The following is a 26,061-nucleotide window of genomic DNA, read 5'->3' as shown; positions in this document are numbered from 1 at the left end:
TTTGCCTGCATGCTACCATCGTTAGCATCAATGTAGAGGGTTTTCCGTGTCTCTGACTGAGTTCCAGCCTTCTTATTCCCCCTCAAGCCCTATAAACATATCTCCCCCCATCAGATTACTCGTAAGATTACTGTATACTTGTATAGGCGACAAGTATACAGAGACACTCATATGGCCAAGACCTAAACGATGGAGACGAGTCTGTCTCCAGCTGAGTTTCCCTGTTACGCATCCACCCTCACCTACGAGCAGTCATAGGACCAAGGTCAGAGCCTTGGTCCATATTTCTACCAAATCTCTTCTTAAATCCTTCCTGGACTCTGAGGTATAAGTGGCTGATAATGGTTTAAATTGGTTTTATGTTCCAGTGAGAGAACCCATTTCCATGTGGTGCTGGGAATGAGGGCCATCTGCCTCTTCCTGCGTGATGGTTGAAGGCTCCCTCGGATCCCGGTGGCCACCGGCAGTCTGTGCCAAGTGGACCGTTTCAACATGGTGCCTTACTTCATCAAGCCAGCAAAGATAGTCTCTAGGCCAAGCTAGCTAGCAAGATGGAGTCTTGAATGGCATAGAACAGTCCCAGGAGTAACAACCTATCACTTTTGCCATATTCTGTTGGATAGAAGCAAGTCACAGTCTACAGGGACACTCAAAGGGTGGGGGTTACAAAAAGGTGCAGACACCAAAGGTGGAGGTCATGGGAAACCATCTTAGCGTCTATCTGTCACACTGAGATACCATAGCTTACAAGGTGCATGTGCTATCCTGTCCTCCAACACCAGCATTAAAAAGAGATCCCTGTGAGACCATATTAAAAAGCAAAAATAGGGACGCCTGGGTGGCTCAGTGGTTGAGTGTCTGCCTTCAGCCCAGGGCATGATCCCTGGGTTCTGAGATCGAGTCCTATATCGGGCTCCCTGCATGGAGCCTGCTTCTCCCTCTGCCTGTGTCTCTGTCTCTCTCTCTCTCTGTGTCTCTCATAAATAAATAAAATCTTTAAAAAAATTAAAAACTAAAAAGCAAAAATATTTTCTTGAATGCAAATATAGTCAAGTTGATTCATAGTCAAATATTTTCTCTTTAATACTTCAAATCTGTCCTTTCTCCACATTTGTTTGAAACATTTTTTTAATGTAAGTGTATCCTTTTGGATCGTGACCTTGTGATAAAAGAGAAACAGTTATACAAATAATGTAAAAGTTGTCACTACCACAGCGTACATGTAGAATTATATGAAAATGACTAATCCACAATAGAGAGATCTCACCGAAGTTGATGAATATGCAATTCCCCTACTCTCAGATCTATATTGCTCGTACAGTTTTTATGCATTCACTCAGCAAATATTTACTGAGCACTTATGTACACAGAGTACCTAGTCTAGTCACCGGGGATAGAGCAGTGAACCAAAGAGGTGGGATTCCTCCGTCTATGGAACCTGTAGCCCAATGGAAGGTAACTGACAATAAGAACCCACATGAACAAGACGCTTTCACGTAGTAATCAGTGCTGCGAAGAAAACAGAAGAGTAAGATTGTCAGAGACTGCCTGGAAAGGGAAAAATTGCTCCTTCAGACCTGTAGGCTTGGGAAGGCATTCTCCGGGGTGACGTGGGCTAAGGGGCCAGAGCAAGCAGAGCCTTCGCCATGTATCACTGGCTGAACTCATAGTGTTATCAAGTCATAATTTCATGCATTCTCATCCACTATTTCTTCTAATTTTACCAAGTGAGGGAGCCATCTCCTGCCAGAGAATAAGGACTCCAGCAGGCCACATGACTATTCACGCTTATCAAACTAGTTGTCTCAGAATCACTTTAATCCACAGAAAAGGGATCCCTGGGTGGCGCAGCGGTATAGCGCCTGCCTTTGGCCCAGGGCACGATCCTGGAGACCCGGGATCGAATCCCACGTCGGGCTCCCAGTGCATGGAGCCTGCTTCTCCCTCTGCCTGTGTCTCTGCCTCTCTCTCTCTCTCTCTGTGACTATCATAAATAAATAAAAATTAAAAAAAAATCCACAGAAAGACCCCAAAGCAGAAACTGGGCATTTCTGTCCAATATATGAACACAAAATAACAAGATGGCTGTACCTTCAACCCCTCCGAGATTGGTTAATGCAGGTAGAGACTGGAAAAGGGACAGGAAGGGTCTCACTTAGACTAGCACCAAAGCCTTGTCCTTTCCAGGCCTGGCAGATGATAATGATGATGATTGATGATGATGATGATGATGATGATGATGCCTCTTCATGAGTAAACTTCGGAGCTCTGGAAGATTCCCACTGGGCTCTCTCTTCTGCAATTCCCTTTGATGGGGAGAGAGCGTTTCTATTTTGGGTGATCTCTTGAGACTCCATCCTCAGCCCCTAGACATTTGCCTCCAAATTATTACTGCTGGCATTTCCTCACTCCACCAGGCAGCCCTATTGGTCAAATCTCAAGACACCTGTACACACATGCTCTCTCCCTTGGGGCCTGCAGCTGGTGCCCTCACCATGCCCCCACAGTCCTAATGTGGCCACATGCTCCTGGCTCTGCCCCAAAAGTTAGCTAGTCTGTTTCTCATTATCTTAACCCCCCAAGCAGGAGCAAAACCTTAGCCTACAAACCTCCCAACTGAAGCATTAACACAGTAAGCTTTGCAAGTGGCCCCAGGAAAGCTCTGGAGCACCACCAGCTTTGAGGTAAGACCTCCTTGACAGACTGGGTTTCATTACATAGCTTTTCTAAATACTTATTCTTCACAAAATCCTCTCTCTTCCACTGTCTAACCCTTTCATTTTATCAAAGGGTTTCAGCAGTTATGGAACAGGTTTATGCCCATTTTCTTTGAAAACCTGAATATTGTGAACTGGCAGCTTGCTTTGAAATCTCCTATCATTAAATCTTTGCACCTGGTAGAAATTTCAACTTTTACTTAAAGGGCAAGATCAAGAAAGTCATGTTGGTCATGGTAAGAAATTTGGGTGTTATCCTAACATAATAGAAAGCCAATAGAGAGTTTAAAACAACGGAGTAGCATGACCTAATCTATGTTTTTAAACAGATCCTCTTGGTTATGACTTAGAGAATGGAATAGGGGAAGATAAGGATAGAGAGCAGTCAGCGGTTACTGCATCCGACCACTCATGGGCAGACGTGAGCTTGTTCTCAAGTAGAAGCACTGGAGGTGGTGAGCAGTGATAACATGCTGGCATATTTTGAAAGCAGATTCAGTAGGATTTGCCTGATATGGGAATGAGAGATAAAGAGGAATCAAGGCGGTGCCTGAGTGGCTCAGTCAATTAAGAGTCTGACTTCAGGGCAGCCCTGGTGGCTCAGCGGTTTAGCACCACCTTCAGTCCAGGGCGTGATCCTGGAGATCCAGGATCGAGTCCCACGTCGGGCTCCCTGCATGGAGCCTGCTTCTCTCTCTCTCTCTCATAAATAAATAAAATATTAAAGAAAGAAAAAAAAAAAAGAGAGTCTGATTTCAACTCAGGTCATGATCCCAGGATCCTGGGACCCAACCCTGCATAGGGCTCCTTTCTCGGCAAGGAGTCTGCTTCTCCCTCTCCCTCTGCTCCTCTTCCTCTACCCTTCTCTCCACCATGTGCTTGCTCTCCCTCTCACTCGCTCTCTCTCTCTCTCAAATAAATAAATTTAAAATCTTAAAAAAAAAGAGAGGAATCAAGGATGGATCTCAAATTTTTAACTGCAGTCACTAGGAAAATGTATGGAGCCATCTACTGAGACGAGGAATATGTTTGTGGGAGGAACTCGGTTTTGGCCATATTAAGTTTGAGACACCTGTTAGATATCCAAAATGAGACATGAAGACGACAATTAAATTGTGAGTCTGGACCTCAGTAAGGCTGGAGTAACAGGTTTGCGAGTCATCAACACTTACTTGGTATTTAGAGTCATTACATTAGATGAGATCATGTGGGAAAACTGTATGGATAGAGACTGGGAAGATGCTGGGAGTGAGCCTTGTACCTTCAGCTTTGAGGGGTTGAAAGGCAAAGGATACAGCAGAAGAGATTTGGCTGACTCTGATATTCAGGAGGGATTCCATTCCCTACGTGCATGCTCAGGAACAAGAGGAGAAAGAAGCAAATGGTGAGGAGAGTCACACAGGAATGAATACTATGCTGAAAAGATTCTAGTTCTGCAGGGTAATGTATCCAGAGTTTGCATTCTGTGTGTTCTGGAGAGATGCTTTAAGGCAGGTACTGTCAATGTGCTCTAACTTTGAGAAGCCCTCTGGTAGGGACCCAAGCCAAGCCCAGTAGAACATCAGTGTTGAAACTGTGCTTTACCCTCTGACTGTCTCAGCAGAGAAACTCTATATATTTTCATCCATTCAACGAAATCCATTCAGCAGGTACTGTCTGTCAGGAACTAGGCCAGGCACATAGGCATGAAGATAAAGATAGTCTTTTGAGGCAGAAGGATAAGTAGACATATGACAGCTCCATACAATAAATGATAAAATAATAACTAATATTTACTCAGTGCTGCTCTATGCATCCCCAGGTATTTCTAAGTGCTTTATATATGTTCATTTTTGAGACTCGTAAAAACTTAGTGAGCATCAAAAATGGTGCTGAGACACTAGAAATCCACATAAAAAAAGAAAAAATTGGACACCATGCACAAAAATGAATTCGAAGTGGATCATAGGACCAAATATAAGAGATAAAACTATAAAACTCTTAGAGGAAAACATAAGAGTAAATCTTCATGACCTTTACTCTTCATGACCAAGAGTAAAAAGCCTTCTTAGGACATTGAAAGCACAAATGACTAAAGAAGACATAGGGAGAGTGTAATAAATAAAAGTTAAAAACTTTTGAGCTTCCAAGGATACCATCAACAAAGTAAAAAAAAAAAAAACACAGAATGGAAGAAAACATTTGCAAATCAAATATCTGATAAGGAATTTGCATCCAGAATATACAAAGAACACTTATAACTCAACGATAAACAGATATAATCCAATTTAAAATGGGCAAAGGAGGCAGCCCAGGTGGCTCAGCGATTTAGTGCTGCCTGATTCAGCCTAGGGTGTGATCCTGGAGAACTGGGATCAGGTCCCATGTCGGGCTCCCTGCATGGAGCCTGCTTCTGCCTCTGCCTCACTCTCTCTCTCTCTCTCTCATAAATTAATAAAATCTTTTTAAAAGTAAAAAATAAAAGTAAAAATAAAATGGGCAAAGGAAAAATAAATAAATAAATAATAAAATGGGCAAAGGATTTGAATAGACATTTCTCCAAAGATGGCACACAGATGGCCAATAAGCACACAAGCGATGTTCCACATTATTATTACTATAAAAATGCAAATTAAAGCAATGACATACCATCTCACATCCATTAGTGTGGCTAAAACCAAAAGGACAAACGAGTATTCGAAAGGATAGAGAGAAACTGAACCATTCATGCACTGCTGCTAGGATTGCAAAAAATGGTGCTACTGCTTTGGAAAATTGCTTGGGTGCAGCTCCTTCCAGGGTTACACACAGTTACCATATGATCCAGAAGTTCCATGCCCAGGTATCCAGATCGACCTCAGTTCACAATGGGGTTATGTCTGGATAAATCCACTGTAAGTGAAAAATACTTTAAGTTGAAAATGCATTTAATATACCTAATCTACCAAACATCATAGCTTGGCCTCGCCTACCTTAAATGTGCTCAGAACACTACAGGTGGGAAAAATCATCTAACACAAAATCTGTTTTATAATAAAGTGTTGAATACCTCATGTCATTTATTGAATATAGTAATGAAAGTGGAAAATAGAATGGCTGTGTTGGTATAGAATGGTGTTATCGATTGGTTGCTTACCCTTGTGATCATATATGGCTTACCGGGGGTAGAACTTCCATGGTCTCACCAAAAAAAAAAAAAAAAAGGTAACTGTGTGAGATATTGATTAACTTGACCATGGGAATCTTTCACAGTGTATACGTATTAAATCATCACATTACACACTTCATATATATTACAACTGTTGGTCAGTTATACCTCGGTAGGGCTGAAAACAAGACTGGAGTCAATCACAAAATACCTGTAAATGTTGATGGAGAAATGTAGAACACACTTTGCTATGGGATAGCTATTGCATTTGTTTTCAGATACGTATGTCCATGAGAAACATAAACATGACTTGTGCTTATAAAAGAGAGAGAGAACCACTAATACTTTTGATGTAAAATAGAGAAGTCATAAAAAATATCCCCCAAATGGCAGAGATTCAGCTAATACGATCCTTGGAACAATGTTAGATAATAAAATTGTCTATAGTGGTTAAAAATAGTAAATATAAAATCAACATACATGAGAGCATGCTCCTTAGGACATAATGTTATAATGCAGAATAACACTGGCTGAGAATCTAGGGTAGAACCAATCCACGATTCCCTCTTTGAAGAGAGGAAATGGAACATTTAAAATGATAGTCATCACAATGCAGATTGCGAAACAATGAGCAAGGATATAAAAACCCTGCCTGCAATAAAATCTTCACAATTTGTGCCTTTTCAGACTGTCCTGCTGGGTTCTGGGGGGGAGAGCACCACGGTGGTGGAATGAAATGACAGCACCAAGTTTATTGTGTCCTGGTTCCGTTTAAAATTACTGTAAAAGACTGAAAATAAAATCTTGCTTATTCAGCACATTTCTTGAGTCAAATATTTTTACTCCTAAGATTCCAATTTTTTTCATGTTCTGTGCCACATTCTCCACAAAATATTTGTGTCCTAGAAAAGTGCCATCTGTGAGAACAAATGATCCTTTCTGAGAAATTAATAATTATTTTGTTCATTATATTTTTTAAAGATTTATTTATTTATTTTAAAGAGAGAGAGAGCAAGTACGGGGGAGGGACAGAAGGAAAGGGAGAAAATCCCCAAGCCGACTCCTCACTAAGCGCAGAGCCCAATACTCTGCTCCATCCCAGGATGCTGAGACTATGACCTGAGCTGAAACTAAGAGTAAGACGCTTAACCAACTAGCCACCAAAGCACTCCTGTTTTGTTCATTATTGATCATTCCATTGTTCATGCTTTTTCACATATAAAATTCAGAGTCTCTTTCAATACTTCTTGCAAGGCTTTCTTATGTCTGCCATGGCATAAAAAGGAAATAATCATAATACATAAAAATTTTTGTAAAAAGTTAAATATCTGAAATATTAATATTATTTTGTGTACACATATGTATAAATGCAATTCTATGTAAGGAAAATGTCTGAAAGGAATAATGAGTGCGGGATCCCTGGGTGGCGCAGCGGTTTGGCGCCTGCCTTTGGCCCAGGGCGCGATCCTGGAGACCCGGGATCGAATCCCACGTCAGGCTCCCGGTGCGTGGAGCCTGCTTCTCCCTCCAATAACCCTGTATCATCAAAAAGAACAACAGCAAAAGTTCATTTAAGTTTTAAAACTAATAAATCATTTGTAGACAAAATAAGGGAGACTAAATAATTCTACTTCATCTCAAACATTGAACTTAGCCTGTAAGACCCTATGATCTGAGAGACCAGTAAGGATTGAAGTGGCATAGGGCAGGGGAAGGTAGGACAGAGCAGAGCAGGACAGAAATGGAGGCAGTGTTCGAGATTCCACTGTTATTCAAAATTATATATTAATCTTCCAAAGACTGACTGCTGCTTTCCTACAAATCTTCTAGATAAATATCAAACATTTGATTAATTGGTCCAACTAACTCTTTCAGTACATCTGCCCCACCCCTCCCCCGCATACATGTGACACCACTATCAATACTGGCACTACCATCTGACCACCACCATCACAACCCGAGGATTTCACCCTCTTCTCCCATCCTACAGGTAAGAAGACTGAGACCCTGGGAAGGTAATTGACTTTCCCAAGGCCACAACATTGATAAAAGGAAGAAAAGAATGTATTCTTAAATTCAGATCTTTACTCCAAGACCATGCACCATGTCCCCCAAGAGCCCTTATTCATTGGGTTGATTCTCATCATCATCAAAAGTTTCATGCCTTGGAAGCCCTTTAGTTTCCAAGACAGGGACCAAAATTGGGATCTTAGTACTTTCCACTACCTAAATCTCTGCCAGGAGGAGAGTCTGTAGTAGAATACAGGGAGTGGGGCATGAGAGAAGTGTCAATGTTTGGTCCTCAATTTGTACCTTGGGAATCAGTGATTAGGTGGACAATCAGCTGTGATTAGGACTCTTGACAAGCCTAGTCCCAGTTCTCAGGTTCTGACTCCCCAGGATTCCCTAAATTCATGGAAACTGTTCACAAATTTTGAGTCTGAGTCAAAGAAAAGAACCTTCTTGAGGTTTTCGTGATTTCATTTCTCAGGGCTGGGTTACCAGTTGCTACAAGACCAGGATGACCAGGAGACACTAGGATGGAATCCATACTAGTCCGTAAAGTGTGATGCTGTCAAAAGGAAGCAAGGGCTAAAAGGGACCAGTAGTGGGCAGCCCGGGTGGCTCAGTGGTTTAGCACCACCTTCAGCCCAGGGCGTGACCCTGGAGACTCGGGATCCAGTCCCACGTCGGGCTCCCTGCATGGAGCCTGCTTCTCCCTTTGCCTGTGACTCTGCCTCTCTCTCTCTCTCTCTCTCTTTCTCTGTCTCTCAAGAATAAATAAATAAAATCTTAAAAAAAAAAAAAGGGGGACCAGTAGTGTGAGTCAAAGACAACAACCACAGGGATAGAACCACAGGGATAGAATAGGCCAGCAAGGTCCTCCATGCAAAATCAATTCACTTTCCAGGGGTGCCTACAAGACAAGCTATAAGACAGGACCTCTGAAGTTGGAGCCAGCGTTGAAATGAAGCAAAGGAATGTGACTAGATAGCATAGTTAGGCAGAGCAAAACAGATCAAGGTTTATCCAAAAAAGTAAGCTATTGAATTTTGGGTAGAGACTGACTGACTTGAACTCTGCGCTCTTAAAGCCATTCTTGATGTAAGAGAACTAGAGCTTCTGGCAGCATCTGCACTCCAGGAAGGGAGAGCCAGGCTCCATGGATGCCTGTGCCAACCATTGCCTCCCAGGAAACTGTAGGGTTCTAAGGTCTTGTTCCACAGAGCAACTGCTGGGCTATTCCCCAGAGCTGAAGGACATCACATTCTTTATAGCAAAGATACTCTGCAGTGTGTTTATTTCACTGCTCTAGATTAAAAAAAAAAAAAAGAAGAAGAAGAATGTTATACAGTTTCTGGCTCTTTCCCATCAGCATCCATAAATACTTTAATTCATTGTGCCACAATGAATCTTCCTCACGGTGTTCATTACCCCTCATTCAGATTCTAAAAGGCATTTGCTTGGTTTCAAACAGATTATTTGCACATCTATGTTCACCACAGCATTATTCACAAGAGCCAAAAGGTGGAAGCAACCCAAGTGTCCATCAACAAACGAATGGACAAATAAAACGGGGTCTATACGGACAATGGAATATTATTCTACCTTAACAAAGAAGAAAATTCTGACATCTGCTGCAACGTGAATGAACCTTGACAACATGATGCTTGTGAGATCATCCAGACACGGAAGGGCAAATATTGTGTGATTCTGCTGAAGTGGGGTACTGAAAGTGGTCAAATTCATGGAGAAAAAAAGTAGACCGGTGGTTGCCAGGGGCTGAGGGGAGGGGGGGTGGAGAATGGGGCATTTTTGTTTAATGGATAGAGTTTCAGTTGGAGAGGATGAAAAGTTTGGAGGCGGATGGTGGCGATGGCTGCATAGCAATGGGAATGTACTAATGCCACAGAAATGTACACTCTACAAAGGCTGAAATGGGGAACTTTCTATTAGGTGTATTTCGCCACAATAAAGTATATTCTCAAAGCATATTTTCTGAATACAGTAGAGGGGGCCTCATCTTTTAAATGCATGCTTCGATTTCAGACATTGCTCTTGGCCTAATAGAAAAATATGTTTTTCTTTCAGAGCACAAAGACTGTCTTCTCTGGTCTCCGCATCTCCCACAGAGTGGGCACAAAGGAAATACTTGTTGAATGAATGGGCTTGGTTGTTGTCCTTCTTAAAATAATCTTTACGTGTCACCCTTCTACAAATTGCATTACTGACATATTTTGCTACAGATGCCTTCGAATTTTTGGTTATTTCGGGACACTGAGTTCGTGAGACTTTATATAAATGCTATGATAGCAAACAATAGTGCTTGTGTCTACCTTGGAAATGCTGAGAAGCAATGTGTATGTTGGACACACAAAGACGTCTTCAGTCTTGTTCTCTGGAGCCCTGAAAATCTGGTCTTGCTGCTAAAGGCCAGTGATTATTTTCCCAAAAAATAACAGACTAGTAGAATCTCGGCTTGCAATAATGCATGTAACAAAAGCAGATAATATAAAAAAATGTTATTGATTCACATAAATACAGTCATCGGCTTTAATTTAAGACTTGCAGCTGTTCTCCCAGTTTCCTTATGGATTTTTCTGTTACAGTACAAAGGAATTAGAATCTAAACGCTTCCCAATTCTAAACCTTTGGACCAGCTATTTTTCTCCTCCATTGGAAACTTTTCAGCAATAAGGACAATAGTTTCCTTGAATCTGACCCCTACAGGATAGAAGGGATCCTGCTTCTGGTGATGACCCAAATCACAGTACATCCAAGGAGTTTGTCAGCCACCCACCTCCGTCCTAATCTGATATCCTAGGAAAACTATAGTGCTCCTTGGAGGCAGAAATCCATGTTGCTCTCAAAACTATTGTACCTTAGGGGCACCTGGCTGGCTCAGTTGGAAGAGTGTGTGGCTCTTGATCTCAGAGTTGTGAGTTTGAGCCCCACGTTGGGTGTAGAGATTACTTAAATAAATAAACTTTTTTTTTTAAGATTTTGTTTATTTATTCATGAGAGACACAGAGAGAGAGAGAGAGAGAGGCAGAGAGACACAGGCAGAGGGAGGAGCAGGCGCCATGCAGGGAGCCTGATGTGGGACTCGATCCCAGGTCTCCAGGATCAGGCACTGGACTGAAGGCAGCGCCAAACCGCTGAGCCACCAGGGCTGCCCTAAATAAATAAACCTTAAAAAAAACCTATTGCAGTTTAGTTCTGATGTAAGTGATATAATCATCTAATGACAAAGGAGTGGTCTCTCATTTTAAAAAATCACCTTGAGCAATATGGAGAAGGAATACTGTTCTGTAAATATTGTATCTTAAATAGTTTACTCAACCTCTTCTAAAAAATGATTTATTTTTGCTAAAAGAAAAATAAGAGTCCTTAAAAACCACTGCCACCCCTTAGAGTTCTCTATCACCCCAGGCTTGGGTTTCTACCACTATAGTTCAGGATTAGTATTATTTATAGTTAAAAGACACGTCAGCTCAGCTTACTAAAATTCAAAATGCATTCAGTTGCCCACTGCTAAAGCCCAGTTTCAAAAGCTTTTACCTGTTACCAAGGCCGACCATCCAAACCACTGGAACTTGGATTCATTACAAGCCTGTGCTGGAGGCCAGCCGCGTGAACAGCCACCTAAAGCCACGTCCTGGCTCACTCCCTGCTGCACAATTCTGACCTGATTTCAAAGGTTTGGTTCCCTCCCAACTCTCTGCCCATGCAAGCCCTCATTCTTGAGACTTTTAAAATCTTGAGATTGGCCTTCTTCACTTGAGTGGACCACACAAGAGTCGTCAGCGATACAGGCCGTAAGTCCATAGAAATTCAGAATAGGAGGCCATCCGTGACATTAAGAGATGTCAAAACCAAACAGTGTTATCAAAGATAGATGGAAATGCCCCAATATCATGTATTTGAGACATATAAAATTTGCAGCAAAACATCATAAATAGATAATGCTGGACAACTGTGTCTGATTAATTTCCATTCTAGAATTCTCTCCACACCAGGGTCAAATGTGAACTAGTAGTACTTGGTAATGGGCACTTAAGCGCTTAACTATTTTGTATCCTTGTAACTGGGGTATATATACGTTCCGTGGCAGATTTCTGGAATGTATAGATTCTACTTTCATATCCCCATTGCACATAGCTGGGAGATATATACCTAGACTTCCATATCTAGATGTTCAATAAACTCTTGTTCAGATGTAAAAGAATATGGCAGCAATCAGCTCTCTCTACCAAAAATTGTAGAAAATGTGAAGGCTAGTCATTACATCAGTGGACTGGAAAAAATCACCGAAGGGTCTGAGTTTATAAGACAATGTTCACTGCTGATCCAGTTTCTAGTAGACATAGATAGTCCTACAGGCATAGAAATAATGAATGTTTGCATTAATAAGTAATCTAGTTAATTATAACAAGACAATGCTTTCCTGTCTTCAATAAATATTTATTGAGTGCCTACCACTTACCAGGGAGGAACAAAACAGACACAAATCCCTATCCCTGTGGAGTTTACATAGCTGTGAGGGAAACAAATGATTAAAAAAAATGTAAGTGTAAGACAGACAGTGGTAATGCTGAGAAGAGCAACCGGGCAGGGAATGGTAGTACAGAGAATGGCGGTTTACAGTGGACACGACAATGCCTGGAGCAAGGAGGGAGTGAGCCATACACACATCTGGGGAAAAACTTTCCAAGCAGAAGGGTCATCTAATGCACAGGCTCTGAGGAAGACTCACACCTGGTTTATTCAAGGTACACCAAGGAAGCCAAAGTGACCAGAGCAGTATGAGAAGCGGATAGAGTAGCAGAAATAACTATCCTAGCAAACAAAATCCTAAAGGATTTCTATTCATTATGAAAATTTAGGCTTTTTCTTAAGGATGAAAAGCAAGTGGAGAATTTTGAAAGACATGTGACATGATATGACATACTTTTTTATTTTTTAAAAGATTTTTTTATTTATTTGAGACAGAGTATGTGTGAGTGAGGGAAGGACAGGAGAGAGATAGGGGGAAGCAGACTCCCTGCTGAGCACAGAGCCCAACATGGGGCTCAATCCCACAACCCTGAGACCTGTAAGCCCAAACCAAGTGTGGATGCTCAACTGACTGAGCCACCCAGGCGCCCCATGGCTTATATTTTTAAAGGAGCCTGCTGGCTGCCACGCTGAATATAGACCAAGGGCAAATGAGCATAGAAGCTACAAAACCAGTTAGGAGGCCATTGCAATAACCCAAGCAAGATGCAGTAGTGGCTTGCACCAGAGTAGGGGCAGTGGGGGTGGTGATAAATGGTGGAATTACAGATTCATTTCGAAAGCTGTTGACAACTCTAACCCTGATTTGTTCAAACTCTTTTGTGGGAGCCAACTTTCAATAGATTGCAGTGGAGAAGGAGCTGCTTGCTGCATATGAAACCTCAACCCAGCAGCAGTTTATCTAAACATCGATTCAGTACCTAGTTCAATAGTTTAACATCAGGGTTTCGGAGTGATTGTGTGTGGAATGTAAAGTAAAAAGCTTTGTCCAGAGCAACTGGAAGAATGGAGTTGCCATCTGCTGACACAGGGGAGGGAAAAAGTGGTGAGAGAAGCATGTTGAAGTCAGAGAGTTATCAGGAGCTCAGTTTGAAATAGGATGAGTTGGAAATGCCTATTAGACATCCGTGTGGATGTCTCAAGAAGGAATATAGGATGTAGATCAGAGATACAGTCTGAAGAGCAGACGACTTAGACCAAGCTCTAGAAGCAGAGCCTGCGTGAGTTCTTGCACAAGTGATTTATGACTAAGTGCTTTCTGGAGAAAACTGTAGGGAATTAAGAGACACAAGATAGGGCAGGGAACAAAACTAGACCAAAAAACACAAAGATTAATCTAGACTTGCTTTGATATTATGGGGAGATCTGGAGTGTAGATTGTTAGATACTTGAACCCCTAAATCCTGTCAAATCTTTTTTACCAAAAGTGGCAATTCTTCCTCTCTTACCTGAGGAAATTGGTCAGCCTTCCCTGCAGAGGCTGCAATGGATTCCCCTCTACTAGCTTCCTTGCAAGGCACTGATGATCCTACTAGTGACTCCATTTCCCCTCATTGCTTCCAGATCTATATAATCAGACTCAAGGCCCAGCAGGTCCAACAGGATAAGATGCAAGTTGTGATCAGTGAGAAGGTGTGATATACCCCAAAATCCCAGGGAGCATTGCTGCATCAAAGCATGCATGCATTTATACTAAATGTGACAGATATTGCTAAATTCCCTCTATAAAAATTATACTAACTTATACTCCCATCTACAATGTGTAAGAGAATGTATTTCCCCAATAATTTAGTAAATAAGTAGTTTCGATGTTTAGCAGTTTTCCAAAATGGATAGTTAAAAATAGTCTCAGTATATTCTTAATTTGTATTTCTCTCTCTTTTTTTAAGATTTTATTTACTTATTCATGAGAGACAGAGACAGAAGCAGAGACACAGGCAGAGGGAGAAGCAGGCTCCCCACGGGATCCCAGGACCACGATCCCAGGACCCCAGGATCACAACTTAGGCCAAAGGCAGAGGTTCAAACACTGAGCCACCCAGGCATCTCTAATTTGTATTTCTCTTATTATAAATTAGCTCAACCACCTTTCCTGTGTTTAAGAACCATTTATATTTCCCCTTTTCTGTGAATTATATATTCATAGTATTTGCCTTTTTTGTTTTTCTTTTGGGTTGTGGATCGTGTTCTCATCATTTCTAAGAATCCTTTACATATTAGAGATTAAACTTTCATTATGAATGTAGATATTTCCCAGCTTGCTATATTTTTGGTAAGTGTCCTCTAGATTTTTATTATGGAGAATTTTTAAAATTGTAATTGATCAATCTTTTGTGAGTGTAAAAGACTTTCTGTACCCCAAGGGTTTTTTTAAGATTTTATTTATTTTGAGAGAGAAAGGAGAGACTGCACATGAACAGGGGTGAGGGAGGGAGGGAGGGAGGGAGATAGAGAATCTCAAGCAGACTCCATGCTGAGCATGGACCCCAATGCAAGACTTGATCTCACCACCATGAGATCATGACCTGAGCTGAAATCAAGACACAGACACTTAAATGACTGAGCCACCCAGGTGCCCTAGCCATACCCCAAGGTTTTAAAAGAACCTTCATCCACTCCTAACTCTGGGAAACGAACTAGGGGTGGTGGAAGGGGAGGAGGACAGGAGGTGGGGGTGACTGGGTGGTGGGCACTGAGCAGGGCACTTGACGGGATGAGCACTGGGTGTTATTCTGTATGTTGGCAAATTGAACACCAATAAAAAAATAAATTTATTATTAAAAAAAAAAGAACCTTCATCCTCCCACTTTTTTCTAGTAGTTGTTTTTTTAACATTAAATATTTAATCCATTTGGACCTCATCCTGGTATACAGCTTGAGTTATGGCAACACTTTTTTTTTTTCAGAGCTATCAATATCAGCTACTGAATAATCCATTTGCTTCTGTCTGAAATATTATTTTCATTTGTACTGAATTTAAACTAAATTCCCATATTGTATGTGTTTGTTTTCTAGACTACTTATTTGAGTGGGGCACAACTACAAACACTTAGATTTTGAGGTTCACACTATATATCAATGTATGATAGAGCTTGTCTACTTTCATTGTTTTCTTCTTTGGCTCCTTCCAACTTCCATAATAATCTCTGAATATGTTAGTCTTATTTTTATAGGTTTAAAAAGAGGCAGTAAGTTGGCATTTTTATAGGCCTTCCATTAAATTAAATTAAATTAAATTAAATTAAATTAAATTAAATTAAATTAAGAGGGGTACCTGGGTGGCACAATTAAGTGTCCAACTCTTGGTTTTGGCCTAGGTTGGGATCTCAGGGTTGTGAGATTGAGCCCCATGTGGAGCTTTGTGCTCAGTGGGGAGCTGGCTTGTGCCCTCTCTCCCTCTTCTTCTGCCCCTACCCCCTGCTCACCCCCCACTCAAATAAATAAATAAATCTTTAAAAAAAAGAAATTAAAGGTAACCAACCAAGATATTTTTAGGGGGCACCTGGATGGCTCAGTCGGTTAAAGGGCCCCCTTTAGCTGAGGTCATGATCCTGAGGTCCCGGGATGGAGTCCTACATCAAGCTCCCTGCTCAGTGGGGAGTCTGCTTCTCCCTGTGCTCCTCCCCTCCTTGTATGCTCTCATGCTCTCTCTCTCACAAAAATAAATTAATAAAATCTTTTTTTAAAAAAGGAATATGGTATTTTTTTAAAGATTTATTTTTTTGAGAGAGCAAATTTGCTCATGCATAGTGGAGGAGGGGGGCAGAGGAGAAAATCTTAAAGAAAGACTCCCTGCTGAGTGGGGAGCCAGACAAGGGCCAATCTCACCACCCAGGAGATCATGACCTGAGCCAAAACCAAGAGTCAGATGCTTAACCAACTAAGCTACCTTGGCCCCCTAAGAATATGGTATTATATTCCATTCATTCATGTCTTCTGGAGTGTTCTAAAGCTTCCATAATGCAGGTCTTATACATGTCTTTAAAATACTCCAGGTATTTTGTCTTTTTGTTATTATTGCAGATAGAATTTTTTCTTTCATTCTATTTCCTAACTGATGATTATTTGTGTATATTAGAATATATCATCTTCTATATATATTTATTTTGCTCCCCACTAACTTACAAAATTCTTATTGTTCTATAGTAGTTCTTTTTTTTATTAGAGTTCAATTTGCCAACATATAGCATAACACCCAGTGCTCATCCCATCAAGTAACCCCCTCAGTGCCTGTCACCCAGTCACCCCCACCCACCTCCCTTTCCACCACCCCTTTCCCAGAGTTAGGAGTCTCCCATGTTCTGTCTCCCTTTCTAATATTTCCCACTCATTTTTTCTCCTTCTATGGTAGTTCTTATGTTGATTTTTCAACTATACCAACATATACTTTTCAACTATACAAACGTATTTTTACATCCTATTTCCAATGTCTTTAACTAATTTATTTCTCTTGATTACATTAGGTATTGTCACCATTAACATGTCAATAGTGGCAGGAGTACTCATTCTTTTAAATCCTTGAGTTTTGTAAAAGATGCCATATTCATCAAATATGATGAAGCTTTTGGGTTATATGTTATAGAGTATTTTATCAAAGAATAGTATTAGATTTTTCAATTGTCTTTTAGTATTTTTGAAGGCTTATTATATGAATTTTCCTTTAGATTAATAAAATTGGTTATATTGATGGATTTCCTAATATTGAATCACACTTAAAATTCCTAGATTAAACTCTACTTGGTGATACTATAACATTTACTGCACTACTGGACTTTGCTTTCTGATTTTTTTTCTTTTTAGGATTTTATATGCATAAGTGAGAGTGAGTTGCAGTTCTTTATTTTACGCAATTTTTTGTTAGCTCAGTTTTCATGACTATTCCACTGGTATTTGCAAAGAAGTTGTGTTCTCTGGGTGTGTACAGAGTTTAATGTCTCTATCAATAAAAGCTAATTTATTTGGTTATACTTATTTTTTCTTTGACAAAGATAGTCTTTTGCTTTTAGTGATTCTGTTAAAATTTTCTTGCATTTCCTGTAATTTCTGCATTATAAATGTGGCTGCTATGTTGTCATATAGATATTCATACTAATTCTATCCTAATTTTGTATTTCACCCCTTAACATTAAAAATTTATTATCCCATTTGATCATTTTAGGTATGAATTCCTTCTGTTTGGATTTAATGGACATTATCATTCTTTTAATTTTAAACTTTCTCTTTCTTATGAATCTTTTATTTTTATTTAATTTTATATTCCATATGTTTCACATTAGTTCTAGCACATTATTTTACTTTCTATATTTTATTTATAAAGATTTACGGGGGGATGATTATTCTGTTTGTATTTGTTGTATGTTTCTTCATTTTTGTTTATTTGGTTCTATTAATTGTAAAAAGTTTATTTTTCTGTTTTACTGCCTACCTTTATAATTATAATTTTATGTGACTTTCTTAGTCCTGTTTCTTTTGACCACATCTATTGGTTACCACCTATGAGCAATAATGAAAAACATAATCTTTTAAAAAGATTTTAGTTATCTATTTATTCATGAGAGACACACAGAGAGAGGCAGAGACATAGGCAGAGGGAGAAGCAGATTCCCTGCTGAGCAGGGAGCCCAAGACAGGGCTCAATCCCAGGATCTGGGATCATGATCTGAGCTGAGGGCAGACACCCAACCCACTGAGCCACCTAGGTGCCTCTCAAATAAATAAATAAATAAATCTTTTTTTTTTTTAAAGTTTTGAAATTTTCTGCAGTCAAAAGTATGCCAATTACTTATCAATTACTTCTATTACAACTTGATATTTCAAGTTTTACTAAGAAGGTCTCTTTTAGGGCCCCCTCTTGGGCACCTGGGTGGCTCAGTTGGTTGTGTCCAGCTTTTGATTTCAGTTCAGGTCGTGATCTCAGGGTCCTGGGATGAAGCCCTGCATCAGACTCCATGCTCAGCAGGAAGTCTGTTTGAGGATGCTCTTTCTCTCCCTCTCCCTTTCCCCCAACTTGTGTCTTCTCTCTCTCTCTCTCTCTCAAATAAATAATGAAATCTTTAAAAAAAAAAAAAAGGTCTAAGAAAACAGGGCTTTTCTGGACTGTGGAAGCTGAGGGTATGTACATATTCTACAACGTCATACAAAAAAGGTGGGGGAGAGAACAGTCAACATTTCTGTAACATTTAATGGCAGTATTTCATAAAATAAACTAACAAATATTTAATTATCAAAAAAGGGAGGTTTATTTTTTTTTTAAAGGGAGGTTTAAAAGAAATTAAATAACATTTGGGCTAAAATAATCTATCTGTAATTTAGGATAAAATGACAGCTCTAATATTTTTGTTTTTCCAACCATAGTACTGATATACTGCAACCATGAAATGACAATTTTTTTCCTCACTGATTAAAGATGTCTTTCTTATCGTATATAATTTTCCATGTAACTATTATCTGGAGCATGTATTGATGCATTTATCTATCCCTGCATCAATACCACACTGTCTTAAAGACTAAGGCACTAAGGAATTATTGTTCCATCATTCATTGACCATGAGACCTAAGTAAACTTCTCTGAGCCTCAGGTTCTACTTTGCAGTGTTGTTTTCAGAATTAGATATATAAGGGATATAAGTAAATAAATTTCCTAGCCCCGTGCCTCACATGAAATAGGCATTTATAAATTATTATTATTAATATCATCGTAATGCATGATGAAATTGGACTACAGGCAAAAGTTAATAATAATAAGCTAACTATGCATTTAAAAAATACAACAAACCCTGCTACTCTTTTATGTTTCCCTGTGTGTTCAAGTTCTAGAAGAACTAGTCCCTATGGGGAGATCATTCAGATTCCGGTAGATGTTCTGTTCTCCTAGGCTAACAATGTGAAAAGAGGAAGGAACAAAGATTAGCTTATACAGGGTGCTTTGGAAAGGGAGACTGGGTCAGAAACAAAGAGAAGTGGAACTTTACTGAGATTCCCATAGGAAGGAACTAAGCTAGTCATTCACAGTTGCTTAGCAACATGTAAATGCACAAGAAAGAAGGTAAAGCCATCACAAAATCAGGCACATCTTACTCTCTCACCCATTTATTATTTCTACACTGAGCATTAGTCAAAGAGAAACAGAATATCAGTTTGACCTCCAAAAATAAGCTGGCCAGATAGTGAAGGAGATACAGGTCAAACATCAGCATAAAAATGTAGTAGGTAGCCCAGAAATAAATATGCAGACAAAATCCTTGTGCTTATGGCTGCATTCAAGGTGCAACAGAATTATTCTTGCAGTGTATCAAGTATTTATAAGTGCTTCAGGGGACACATAGAAGAGGACAAGGAAGCCCACTTTAAAATAGGGTCACCTGGGTGGCTTAGTGGTTGAGTATCTGCCTTTGGCTCAGGTCATGATGCCCAGATCTGGGAATCGAGGCCCACATCAGGCTCCATGCAGGGCGCCTGCTTCTCCCTCTGCCTATGTCTCTGCCTCTCTGTGTGTGTCTTTCATGAATAAATAAATAAAATCTAAAAAAATTCAAAACACATTAAAATATACCAGGAAAGGATGATTCAGTTGGTTAAGCATCTGATTCTTGCTTTCAGCTCAGGTCATGATCTCAGGGTCATGAGATCAAGCCCCACATCAGGCTCCACGCTCAGCATGGAGTCTGCTTGGGATTCTCTGCCTCTCTTCTCCTTCTGCCCCTCTCCCCACTCATTGTCTCTCTCTCTCTCAAATAAATAAGTAAAATATTTTTAAAAGAATAAATGAAATAAAATATACTAGGGAGAATAAAACATGAATATAGATCATTCCACCACAAAGCAGATTTCATCTCATGATTGAGGAATACCTCATTTATATGTCCTTAAAGGTCAGAGAGAACAAAGCTTGGAGGCTAGCAAGCCAGAAAAGATTCCCTGAAGAGGAGCCATTTGAATTAACCTTTAACAGTTAAATAGGGGAGAAAACTAAATAGGATTTTCATAGTAGATGTGGAGATCAAAGAACACATTTCAGTATGCCAGGAAGGAAGCTCCAGGCATGTTGGGAACAAGGATAATCCAGATTTCAATACAAAATAGAATTCTACTACAACAGACACAGAGAAAGATGAAATTATTGCCATATTGCGGAGGTCTGTGAATACTAGGTTTAGGGACCCATGCTTCATTTCTAGGCATGAGAGCCAGTGAGAGTGTGGGTGGAATGGCTAGTTATGCCTTCAGGGGATGAATCTGGTAATAGTAGTTTTGATTGAGAGGGAGAGGAGAGTGTAATGGAGCAAGTGGTGAAGAAGAAATTTTAGCAGTTCTGTATTATAATAATACAGATATTATTTAATACATATATTATTATAGATATTATAAAATTATATAATAATTTTAGCAGGAGGACAGTCTATACTATATAGTATATTCTATACTAGAATCCACAGGAATGGGAAGAAGGGCACAGACAATAGAGACTGCAGAGGTAGCAACTGAAGACAAGTTACTGATTAGATTCAAAGGCTCAGCAGAGATGGGGAGTGAAAATTATCTAAGAGGTGGTAAGCCTGATTTACTGGATATAAATAATAGAAGAAATAGATCCAACTGAGCAGTAAAGGGAGCTGGTGGGAGGAAGGACGAGGGAAAGGACAACCATTTTGAACTCTCCAAGTTTAAAATGTTCATGGTACCATCAAGTGGCAATGCCTTCAAATGGAAGAAAATAGAGATTTGGAGTTCTGAAGGAGGTCAATGTTTTGATGATTGATTATTTATACAAAGGTCACAACTGAAGCTGTAAACACAAAAGGAAAAGGAGCAGATGAATCCCCGAGAAAGAAGAGGGCTGGCTAAAGGAAGAGCCAGAGGGCAGGAGGATGAGCAGGTGTGAAGGAGACACAAGACAAACAGCAGAGCAGGGAGGAGAACCCAGGGCACCAACACAGGACTTTCAGGAAGACCTACAGATGGGCAATTATGCATGGTGTTCATTTTCTCTTTTTTAAAATCTATCAAGATCAGGTTTTATTTTTATAGAAGTATTTTTAATCAGTTTTTTTTAAAGAAATCACTTATTATCAAAAGAATATCAAATACTATAGAGATTTAAGATGAGCCCTAATAGGGCACCTGGCTGGCTGAGTCAGAAGAGCCAGTGACTCTTGATCTTGGGGTTGTGAGTTTGAGCTCCACACTGGGTGTAAAGTGTTGCTTAAATAAATTAATAAACTTAAAAAGAAAATGGGGGCTGAGGATAACATCACATTTAGGGATTCGGAACTCCTGTGCATCCTTTAGAAATACACTTGAGGGGTGCCTGGGTGGCTCAGTCTATTGGGAGTCTACATTTGGCTCAGGTCATGATCCCAGGGTCCTGGGATCGAGCCCCACATTAGGCTCTCTGCTTGGCAAGGAACCTGCTTCTCCCTCTCCCTCTGCCTGCCTGTGTTCTCTTTCTTTCTTTCTTTCTTGCTTTCTTTCTTTCTTTCTCTCTCTCTCTCTTTCTGATAAATAAATAAATAAATAAACAATAAATAAATAAATAAATATTTTTCTAAAAAAGAAAGAAACACATTTGAACAGAACAGGGGAACAGAAGAGGATTGTAAAGGATCATGGCGGGGGAGCAAGTGACTAGCAAAATAGCCACTTGAGGGGGTAAAAGGGTAAAAGCGTTCAAGAAAGAAGAGGCATATTTGTTGAGGAAAGTAAGGGTAATGAAGAGGGGAAGGTTGAAGATTCATGTAGAATTGGGAATCCTTGACTGAGCAGGGCATAGAAAAGAAGCAAAGAGAGCCATGAAAAGCCAAGTACAGGTCTTCTAGAAAACCTGTCTTCTAATGAAAAAGAGGAGATGAGGCTGAAAGGCTTTAAAGCAAATAGAGGGAAGGTTTGGAACCTTAGTTTGAAGGATTCAAGAGCTTAAAGAAGGTCTGAGAAGATTTGTGGAAGGTGGAAAAGCAGCCTGCATTCTTCACCAAACCAAACCCAAGTCTTTTCTTCTTAATTCTTGTCAGATAGATATAGATGAACCTCCCCACATCAAAAATTTCAGTAGGTCCTCATATCAGCATAAACTAAGTCATGTCTGGGTTCATGGACCTTAACATTGACAAAACAGGCTGACAGAATAGGCTACTGCAGAGACATAAGCAATATATAAATCATAAACCGTAGGTTTCACAAGGATCTCCAAAGGTCATCTGCAAATACACAAACCCCAGATAACACACACTGCCATGCACATGTACAAATGGACCATGCTCTGTGAAGAGAGTTCAGACACCAGGAACTCTTGCACAGAAGACAGAAAGCTTCCCTGCAACAGATGGCTGGAAAACAGTGAAGTGATTAAAAAAAGAAAGAAAGGAAAGGAAAAATAAAAGTGGTTTACAGCATGAAACCAGAGGAGAATTGAGGTTCCAAATATCTTCTCCAGTCTGACTCAACAGATAAAAATTGAATGATGTGTCAGGATCCTTGCATCCAGTTTCCAGAAGGATAATTTTAAACTCCAAGAGATTGATCACAGGGAAAATAAAAGTTTCCGGATTCTTTGGCCACATGAAGTCCCACAGGGAACAAGCTGCATTAGCTACACGCTTGCTGAGTGTAAATCAGTGATGCTAGCCCATTATCTCCGGGTCTTCTATCTCCCCTTGAAATGCTATTTCATTGAAGTTATTCTCCTCATCATTAAATGTAGTGGAGAGGAAAAGAGCATTAAAAGTGGAGAAGAGATTTAAAGAAGCCATGTCCCATTGCACCATGTCCTCTGCAGTAGTCTCTGCAGTTTTTCATTAATTGCAACTCAAGATACTCAGCACCCTGCATAGCGGCCCCCCTCCAGCACACCTCGCAGCCTGGGGTTGCTCAAGAGCAGTGATGGGGTGGGCCACTGTGCACAGATAAATCACTGCCTGCCACACCCAGCGCCTACATTCCAAGATGGAAAAACACCTGCAGTGCTAAGCACCAATGACAGAAGAATAGGAGGTGAGAAGGATACCAAAGGAGATGAGAGCCAGGAGAACCTGGGTGTGTGCCCAGGCACTGGGGTCACAAAGGCCACAATGGAGAGCAGGGCCTTCTTAGTGTGTCTTTCCAGAGACATGAGCAAAGCCATACCAACAAGAAAGACAACAGCAAAGACTGTCCAGGTAACAAGTTTTAAAGAGAAGAAATAGGCTTCCAAGATTGCAACCCTCTCCTTAAAAAGTAGGGATATGGGGCATCCTGGGTGGCTCGGTGATTGAGCATCTGCCTTTGGCTCGGGTCATGATCCTGGAATCCTGGGATCGAGTCCCACATCCAGCTCCCCATCGGGAGCTTGCTCCTTCTGCCTGTGTCTCTGCCTCTCTCTCTGTCTCTCATGAATAAATAAATAAAATCTTTTTAAAAAATAGGGCTGTAAGCTCCGATTGCCTATGAAAATAGGTGCTCAAGCTGGAGCCCCACAGAACTGAGCAGCACCCATGGAACCAACCCAGACACCTTCTGTTTTAGCCAGAAAAGATGGGGAGGATGAATGATGGTTGCGGGTTTTCACGCAACAGAAGGCACCCAGCTAGGTGAAGAACCATAAGGTGGCAGTGTTCAACAAGTCCCACTGGGAGGCCAGGAACTGCAGTACAGGATTGTATGGGAAGGCCCCTGGATACAGGAAAATATAAATGCTCTTCCCTCTCACCACCCACTGCAGACAGAGGCAAGAGGCCCCCAGGCTGACTAATAATTTATCACAAGGCTAACAGTGTTCTCCGTAGCAGCCACACCATGCCCAGGGCTATAGTGATGAAGCTATTGGTCACTGCTGCCACCAGGAACAAAAAATAAGACAAAATGATAGCCAGGGTGATGGGTCTCTAAACAGTCACTGGAGATTCTGGAATCGTGTCATCTCCATTCATCAATCCCATGGATGAAGATGGGTCTCAAGACTTCAAGGTCTATTCCTGTTGGGTGGCTCTGGAAGGTCCTGCATAACGTTTGCCCCTCCAGTTGCCTCCAAGTGTAGAGGACAAAGTAGAGGACATGGGCTGTCTCCTGAGGGTACGAAGCTTCTCCTTCTTAGAACAGATGCAAATATTGGTAAAGCTCGGTTTCATTTTTTTTTTTTTTTAATTTTTTTTTTTTTATTTATTTATGATAGTCACAGAGAGAGAGAGAGAGAGAGAGAGAGGCAGAGACATAGGCAGAGGGAGAAGCAGGCTCCATGCACCAGGAGCCTGATGTGGGATTCGATCCCGGGTCTCCAGGATCGCGCCCTGGGCCAAAGGCAGGCGCCAAACCGCTGCGCCACCCAGGGATCCCTAAAGCTCGGTTTCAAAAGGCTCCCTGCCTGCCCCTGAATTTGCCTGCCCTTCCTCTGCCTACTTTCTGCCCATGTCAACATCGGTGTAAATAATTTATCAGGCAGGCACTGGCACGTGGCGATCCCCTACACTGGAGGGTCTAATTCTCTAAGCTACATGGCTGCACACCTGCTGGCAGCTCTGTGACGCAACCTTCACCAACAGTCAGAGCTCACATCCATTGGTTGGCTGTCATTCCAGACATTGTTCTAAGTGTTTTCCATTGTGTTGTTCCCACCATGACCCTATGAAGTAGATGCTTTTGGAATACTCCCCTGATAGAAAAATGAGCTAAACCTCTCCTACAAGAGGTTAGTTCAAGTCCTATAACTTGCTGTGACAATCAGCACCAAAAAGAACACAGGAAACAATTATATATTATCAGGCAGGTGACTTTTTTATAATCAATCAATCTTTATTTATTTTTTATTTATTCAGAGAGAGAGAGAGAGAGAGAGGCAGAGGGAGAAGCAGTCTCCATGCGGGGAGCCCGACATGGGACTCGATCCTGGATCTCCAGGATCACACCCCGGGATACAGGCAGCACTAAACCCCTGTGCCACCGGGGCTGCCCGGCAGGTGCCTTTTTTGTTACAACATTTGATAATTTGTGACCTTAAAAGTAGGATTTCCTGGAGGAATCGCTACCAGGGGCAAGAAGCCCCCAGGCTGGCTAATAATTTATCAATGGGATGTGGCAAAAAAGAACCCCGGACAAGAAGTCATTGTGAGTTACTGGGTGCATTGTTTAGCCCCTCTGTGCCTCAATTTCTCCATCTGTAAGATGCAAAAAGTGTCATCTGTTCTTTTTTTTTTTTTTTTTTTTTTAAGTTTTAAGCCTATGCCCAGCAGAGGGCTCGAACTCACAACCCCCAGATCGAGAATTGCATGCTCTTCCAACTGTGCCAGCCAGGTACCCCAAGTACTAACTGTTCTAATTCAAGATTGAACTAGAATCTGAGACTAGAATCTCAGTTTTTAGGGTGAAAGAAAGTGTTAAAATAATTTTATAGAATAAAGAAACGAGGCCTCAAATTATAGATTAAAAGTCCTAGCTAAGGTCATAGCTACAAGGAGGAAAAACCAAGACGCAAACTGATTCCAGGACCAGAGATCTCTGCCATAGTTCGCAACACATCCTTTACTCTGATCTCCTTCATCTCCAGCTGAAGTCAGAGGCCAGATTTTGAGTCTTTTCACAATCACTATCTACAGATCTTCAGGCTAGTCACTTAAACTTTCACCTATAAGACATATGAATCACAAATACATGTGGGTATATATCTATACTATTCGTACAGCATAAGAAAGAATT

The 26,061-nt window shown here is 40.7% G+C and overlaps 2 long non-coding RNA genes and 1 pseudogene across 2 annotated transcripts in view; 1 reads left to right on the top strand and 2 right to left on the bottom strand.

Moving 5' to 3' along the window:
* LOC140605296 (uncharacterized) overlaps window positions 1–26,061 on the bottom strand; it is a 169,868-nt gene that overhangs the window by 123,219 nt on the left and 20,588 nt on the right. The gene's annotated exons all lie outside the window — the stretch shown is intronic.
* Window positions 2,498–10,407, top strand: LOC140605298 (uncharacterized). The gene is made up of 3 exons (XR_012007996.1): window positions 2,498–2,684; window positions 9,323–9,571; window positions 9,937–10,407. It is a non-coding gene; the product is annotated as an uncharacterized lncRNA (long non-coding RNA).
* Window positions 23,213–25,906, bottom strand: LOC140605373 (taste receptor type 2 member 60-like; annotated as a pseudogene).

This window comes from Canis lupus, chromosome 15 (genome assembly GCF_048164855.1).
Source record: "Canis lupus baileyi chromosome 15, mCanLup2.hap1, whole genome shotgun sequence".
Classification (NCBI taxonomy): Eukaryota; Metazoa; Chordata; class Mammalia; order Carnivora; family Canidae; genus Canis; species Canis lupus.
This window is presented reverse-complemented; position numbering and strand designations above follow the sequence as displayed.